Source organism: Otolemur garnettii, unplaced genomic scaffold (genome assembly GCF_000181295.1).
Source record: "Otolemur garnettii isolate 467f Iridium unplaced genomic scaffold, OtoGar3 scaffold00032, whole genome shotgun sequence".
NCBI lineage: Eukaryota > Metazoa > Chordata > Mammalia > Primates > Galagidae > Otolemur > Otolemur garnettii.
Genome location: NW_003852427.1, coordinates 5,157,136 through 5,163,791, shown reverse-complemented (window position 1 = coordinate 5,163,791; position 6,656 = coordinate 5,157,136). Strand labels below are relative to the sequence as shown.

Below are 6,656 nucleotides of genomic sequence, written 5' to 3'. Positions count from 1 at the left end.
AGCAGTAAGGAAGAATAGCTAATGAAAAAAGACCTAAGGCTTGATAACAGCTGGTGAGAGGGAGTAGAGGAGAGGGGAGTGGGAGCTGATCAGAGAGAGGGGCCACCTCTTCCCATAGTGGAGTCCTCATGCATGAGATATAAAAGGGTAGAATTTGAAAACCTTCATGCTCTAGGCCCCTTTATTATCTTAATTAAGGAAGAAATGAAGTCGAGCTAAAACTGCACTGCAGTAGGGTGGACCCCTTCAGAACACAAGGCAAAATCGAGCGTTTGGGGGTCTAGAAAAGCAGAAGGGAGTGAACAGTCCCAGAAACAGACCCTGGCAAGTATTTAGATGAGTTTAATGAAAACATGAAGCCATGATACAATTGGGGGAAAATGAAGTAAATGTTTGAAAAAATCACTTGGTGGTGAAGCCTTCCTAAGCATGGAGCAAAGGCAAAAACCATGGAGCAAAGGCAAAAGAAATGATTATTAGCTTTCCAGCTTGTCCCGGCAGAATGGCTCCCACAGAGAAGGATGGCAAGAAGAAAAAGGGCCGATCTGCCATTAACGAGGGGCTGACTCCAGAATACACCATCAACATTCACAAGAGCATCCACGGAGTGGGCTTTAAGAAGTGTGCCCCTCGGGCACTCAGAAAGATCTGGGAATTTGCCATGAAAGAGATGGGGACTCCAGACGTCCCCATTGATACCAGGCTCAACAAAGCTGTCTGGGCCAAAGGCATAAGGAATGTCCCATATCGTATCTGTGAGCAGCAGTCCAGAAAATGCAATGAAGATGATGATTCACCAAACAAGCTCCATAGTGTGGTTACCTATGTATCTGTTACCACTTTCAAAAATCTACACAGTCAATGTGGATGAGAACTAACTGGTGATTGTCAGACACATCAAATAAAGTTATAAAACCACACACACACAAAAGGAAAGAAATAATTGTTAAATCTTGCTATGCTGGCTCTGCACTTGTAGCTCAGTGGCTAGGGCACCAGCCACATACACCGGAGAAGCTAGTGGGTTCAAATCCAGCCTGGGCCTGCCAAACAATGACAACTACAAGCAAAAAATAGCTGAGTGTTGTGGCAGGTGCCTGTAGTCCCAGCTACTTGGGAGGCTGAGGCAAGAGGATCGCTTAAGCCCAAGAGTTGGAGGTTGCTGTGAGCTGTGACGCCACAGCATTCTACCCAGGGTGACATAGTGAGACTCTGTCTCAAAAGAAAAAAAAACCTCTTGCTATGCTAAAAATGAAACCGGCACAGCACTTTGTCAAGGTCCTCCAAAAACATAAAGCGACAGGAACAAATGTGATGGGAAGATGTCATCAATATTAAATTATGTGCACAGCCCTCCATCGCCAAACTCCCTGATCTCTAAGGTGAACCCATCTGAACCTCTTCCCTGTGGTTGGCCCTCACCGCTCTCAGAAAGTCAGCTTGAAAGGACCAGAAAGCAAAGGAGAAATCCTTGGCTTTGAGTCCTAAAGCAGCATTTGTCACCATTAATATGCCAAGGAATAACCTGGGGATCCAGAGCTCTCAGGAGGCATGCAGGCCACTGGTAAGCAGACCTTACTCTGAGTAGTAAGGAGCTAAGGTCTACATGTAGGATAGGAAAGGAGAGAAAGGAGCTGTGGTCCTCTTCCACCTCCCCAAACACAACAGCTAAAGGGAAGACAGAAGGGAAATATAGAGGCCACCCCTGCAAGAAAGCACTGGCCTGTGCACCAAGAGCACCCAGAGCTGGGAGGATTGGAGACCCCCAAGAGTAACTTGGGGATCTGAGCATCATCAGCCCAGGAGACAGCAACATTCAGGCAAGTGGAGGACAGAGGGCGAAGTCCAGTGAGACAGCTAGAAGGTGCCTCTTATCTTCCTCTCCAGGAGGCAAAGGAAGATAAACAGGTAGCTTCCTCATCTGTCAGCAAGAGGTAACACTTGAAACATGTTAAAAAATCTTTCACCCAGCTGCTGAAATACTTAGTGTATTTTTTGTACAATATTTGTACCACTTCCTGAGTGCCTGGCCTTACAACCACAACCTGGATTTTGTGTATATCGTTGTTATGATATTAGTTTCACTATGTATATTTATGTCCTTTAGCAAACTATAGTATTGCTTTGCATGTTTTTAAAGTGTGTATGTACAGTATCACATTGTAATGTGTATCCTGCAAATTGTTGTCTTTCCCCAACAGTATGTCGTGAGAGTCATCCCTGTTAATGGGTGTAACTAGCTCATTAACTTTACCATTTTACAGGAAGTAAAGTACAGAACCACTTTTTCTGTTGATGAACATGTAGATTGTTTCCAGATGTTTGCTATTATAAATATGCTACTATGAACATCTCTAATTTCCTGGTATACGTATATGAGATTCTTGATGGCTTAGGGGTAGAGTTTGATGGGTCATAGGATACACTTCTCTTCAAATTTAGAGTCGCTTGTCAAGTTATGTTCACAGCAATGGGGCCTAACTGTTCCATCTACTCTACACCCTCAGTAATTCTTAATATTCGTTTTAATTTTGGCAACTTGATGTTGTGAAATTTTATCACCTAATTACAATTTATTTTTGTATTTTTTGTGTGGTAGACTGCTATCTTGGTGATCTTCAATGAATTATGCTCCCAACATTCTTACCCTGATGTAAACCCCTCTGCTTGGACTGAGGCTGTTCCTGTTTGCTTTAACCAACAGAATATTGCAGAAATGACATAGGGACAGAGCTGGGCCTAAGCCTTGGGAAAGCCATCCATCTTCTACTTTTGTGCCTTTGGGAGTCCCAAGTCAAAGTAAGATGTCTGCGTACTATGATGAGAAGCCAGGTGGAAAGGTACAGGAGAAGTGACCCTGAGACTGCAGGGAGGAGAATGGGGAAACCTGGTCAGAACCTCTGGAAAGAGAGACTCCCCAGTCATAAAAGCCCCACTGAGCCATTCCAGCTTTCCCATAACTGCTCATCATCCAGGTTACGCTGCTGAACATGGGCGTGAAGAAGCCATATTGCACCTCTAGGTGTCAGGCAGACAACATGTGGAGCAGAGACAGCTGTCCCCACTAGGCCCTTTCTAAATTTCTAACCCACAGAGTTGTAAAAATTAGCAAAATAATGGCTTTATGAAGCCATTAAGCTTTAGATAGTTTATTAGGCAACAAGAGATAATAGACTGATTTGACTACCAGTAAGGCTGAGCATCTTTTCATACAGTCATTGTCCATTTATTTTCCTGTTTTTTGAGGAAGTCATTTATAAGGTCTGGATATGAATTCTTTATCCTTTAAGTAGGTTACAAATATCTTCTCTGGCTTATGAGATCATTTTGGATAATCACAAGCCAAGCTTTTCAATTGTCAGAGAGCTGAATTCACCAATCTTTTCTGTTAGATTTTGTGCTTATTCTATTTTGCAGAAGGGGTCCTTCCCAGGTCTAAGGCCAGACAAATTTCTGTTTATCTTCTGTAAATTTTCTAATGTACTTTTTCATTTTTGTTTTAAATTCACCCAGAGTGGGTTTTGATTATATTGTCAAGTAGGAATTCAATTTTTTATTTAAATAATAATTGACCCCATGTTATTAATTTAACAGCCTTTCCTTTTCCTATTGATCAACAATGTCATTTCTGCCATAAAACAAGTTTCCCATAGAGGTGTGGCTCTATTTCTAAGCTTTGTGTTCCCCTGGTCTGTTTGTCCAGCCCTACACTGTCTCTATCAGTGTAACTCTAAGATTTTTTTGTTACCTGCTAGGCTGAGTTGCCACTTTTCGTTCTTTCTCAAAATCAGCTTGACTATTCTTGGCCCATTCTTATCTGGGATGAATGTCCTTTCGTGTAAATTTAACAATCAGGTTGGCAAATTCCAAAGTAAACCGTATAAAGATTTTGATTTATAGAATACTTTAGGGAGAATTTATATTTATGCTATTGGGCTTTCCTATCCATGAATGTGATATATTACTCCATTTATTTAAGAACCTTTCAATGTCTTTCAATAAAGTTTAATAATTTCTTCAGAAAGGTCACAAACATTCGTTCTTAGATTTATTCTTTTCTACCTTACATTTTTGTTGTTGTTGCTACTGCAAATGGTATTTTTAAAATTGTATTTTCTGACTATTCAATTTTGGTAAATAGGAATGCATTTAATTTTTGTACGTTGACCTTCTGTCTAGCAACCGTCCATCATATTAATTCTAATGTTTCCATGCAGATTATCACATTACTTTCAAATAATAATTTTCCTTTCTTCCTTTACAACTGTTTTATCTACCTGTTCTTTTTCTGGTCTTAATGTGTGAGCCAGGACCTCCAGTAAAATGTTGAATATAAGTCACACATGGAGGAATCCTTTTCCCATTCTTAATTGTAAATGTTCCTTCTAATCCTTCACAAAACTGCATATTTCCAATAGGTATTTTGAACCTACCTACATATATGATTTTTGTAGCTTTTTAAAATATGTGAATAATGATCATATACTTCCCCCCTTAACTAATGATGATGTTTTGGTGTTTTCCTATTTGCTATTAGATTTAGATTTCTAGTATTTTGCTTAAATGTTTAATTTATTTCCTTGAGTGCTACTGGTCTGTGCTTTTCCTTTCCTGTACTGTCCTTGATCTCCTTTAGTGTCAAGGTCATACCAGTCTCATAAAATAAATCGGGGGATTAGTTCTTTTTCCCCCCACCCTCTTCTCTGGAGGAGTTGTTATTACAGAAAAGCTTGATAGACTTGCCTATAACACCACCTCAGCTTGGTTTTGCTTTTTTGTTTTAGATTTTTTTAGTTGATCTTCATTATTCGCAGATTCTGTATTTGGAATTTCACCTACTCACTAAAAATGAGTCTGTAATCCCAAAATCAATACTCGTGGTGCTTTCCTGGTCATTTGTAGACGTGTGCAGAGCAGTGAACACTTGAGCCTCCCGACACCCACATTCTCAGCTGAGGATGAACAAGGCGAAGCTCTGCCTGCCTGTTTCAACTCTCACAGTGTAAACAAATATCTTTTGTGCAGTCTAGTTAGTAACATATTTTTCATATTTCGTGGTTTTTCTGTTTAAAATGGCCTCCAAGTACAGTATTAAAGTGCAGTCTAGTGTTCCTGAGTACAAGAGGCTGCGATATGCCTTAGGGAGAAAATACATGTGTTGGATGAGTTTCCTCCAGGCAGGAGTTACAGTGCTGTTGCCTGTAAGTTCAACGCTAATGAACCAGCAATCAAGAAGAAGGAACAGGAAATTCTTTGATCTGTATATGAAGCTTCTCCAGAAAGTACGAAAATAACATCTATGGTGCATGATGAAGTTATGAAAAAGCTAGAAAGTGGCTAAATTTGTGGATTCATAAGATGACAATGGATATTTTTAAAAAGCATCGTTACAGCGTTGTTGTTGAGGCTGAAAGCCAAAGAAAATGCAGTCGTGTTACTTACGTCAGGAAAATGTTAAACCCTTCTCACTGTAGCATACATTTCAAAACACAGCACAATGTGAAAAATGTTAAACTTTCAGATGAGGCGGAGTCTGCAGATTAGGAGCCTACAGGAGAATTTTTTAATCACCTACTAACTATTATACAGGAAAAGGGTTAAATTGAAGAACACATTTTCAAAATGGATGAGATTGGCTTGTTTTAAAAGGATATTGAGGTTTTGCAGATATTGCCGCTTTCCATAGTCTCCTGCTACCAACCATAGTCAACCCCACCATGTTCTCCAATATTGCCACCAATGGTGAGCCCTCGGATCGGGTCTCCTGGAAGCTGTTTGCAGACAAATTTCCAAAGACAGCAGAAAACTTTCATGTTCCCAGTACTGGAGGGAAGAGATATGTTATAAGCCTGTCTGCTTTCACAGAATTATCCCAGGGTTTAAGTGCCAGGGTGGTGACTTCACTCACCATAATGGCACTGATGGCAAGTCTGTCTGCAGGGAGAAATTTGATGATGAGAACTTCATCCTGAAGCACACAGGTTCTGGCTTCTTGTCCATGGCAAATGCTGGACCCAATGCAAATGGTTCCCAGTTTTTCATCTGCACTGCCAAGACTGAGTGGTTGGATGGCAAGCATGTGGGCTTTGGCAAGGTGAAAGAGGACATGAGCATTGTGGAAGCCGTGGAGTGCTATGGCCCCAAGAATGGCAAGACCAGCAAGATCACCATTACTGACTGTGGACGGCTATAATAAATTTGACTTAACGTTTTAGCTTAACCAACAGACTATTCCTTCTGTAACTCAGGAGAGCACCCCTCCACCCCATTTGCTCGCAGTGTCCTGTGATCTTTGTGCTCTCGTTACAGTACTTTGGATTTCCTAATTTCCTTATTCCCCTCCATGTCTAGCTGGATTGGAGAGTTAAATTTATAATTATGAAATTAAATAATAAAAATAAATAAATAAATAAAAAGGATATTGACAAATGAATCTATATAATGCAAACATAATCTTAGTTGATGAGAATGTTGTGGTCATAGACACGCAGGAAGCTCACCCTGTGTTTTCCCGGTAGCAATAAATAGTTCCGCATTCACTAATTTAGTGTTTGTGGCATCTTTGTAGACTGTAATGACCATGACAACTAGAATTGACTGTATTTCAGTGATTATCAGATAACTTTGGTTTTCTGTTACTTCCTGTGTCAGTATTA

At 40.4% G+C, this 6,656-nt stretch overlaps 1 pseudogene; it reads left to right on the top strand.

Annotated features, from left to right (window-relative positions):
- The first annotated feature begins 502 nt into the window (after positions 1-502).
- LOC100942693 lies at positions 503-6,193 on the top strand (annotated as a pseudogene).
- The last annotated feature ends 463 nt before the right edge of the window (positions 6,194-6,656 follow it).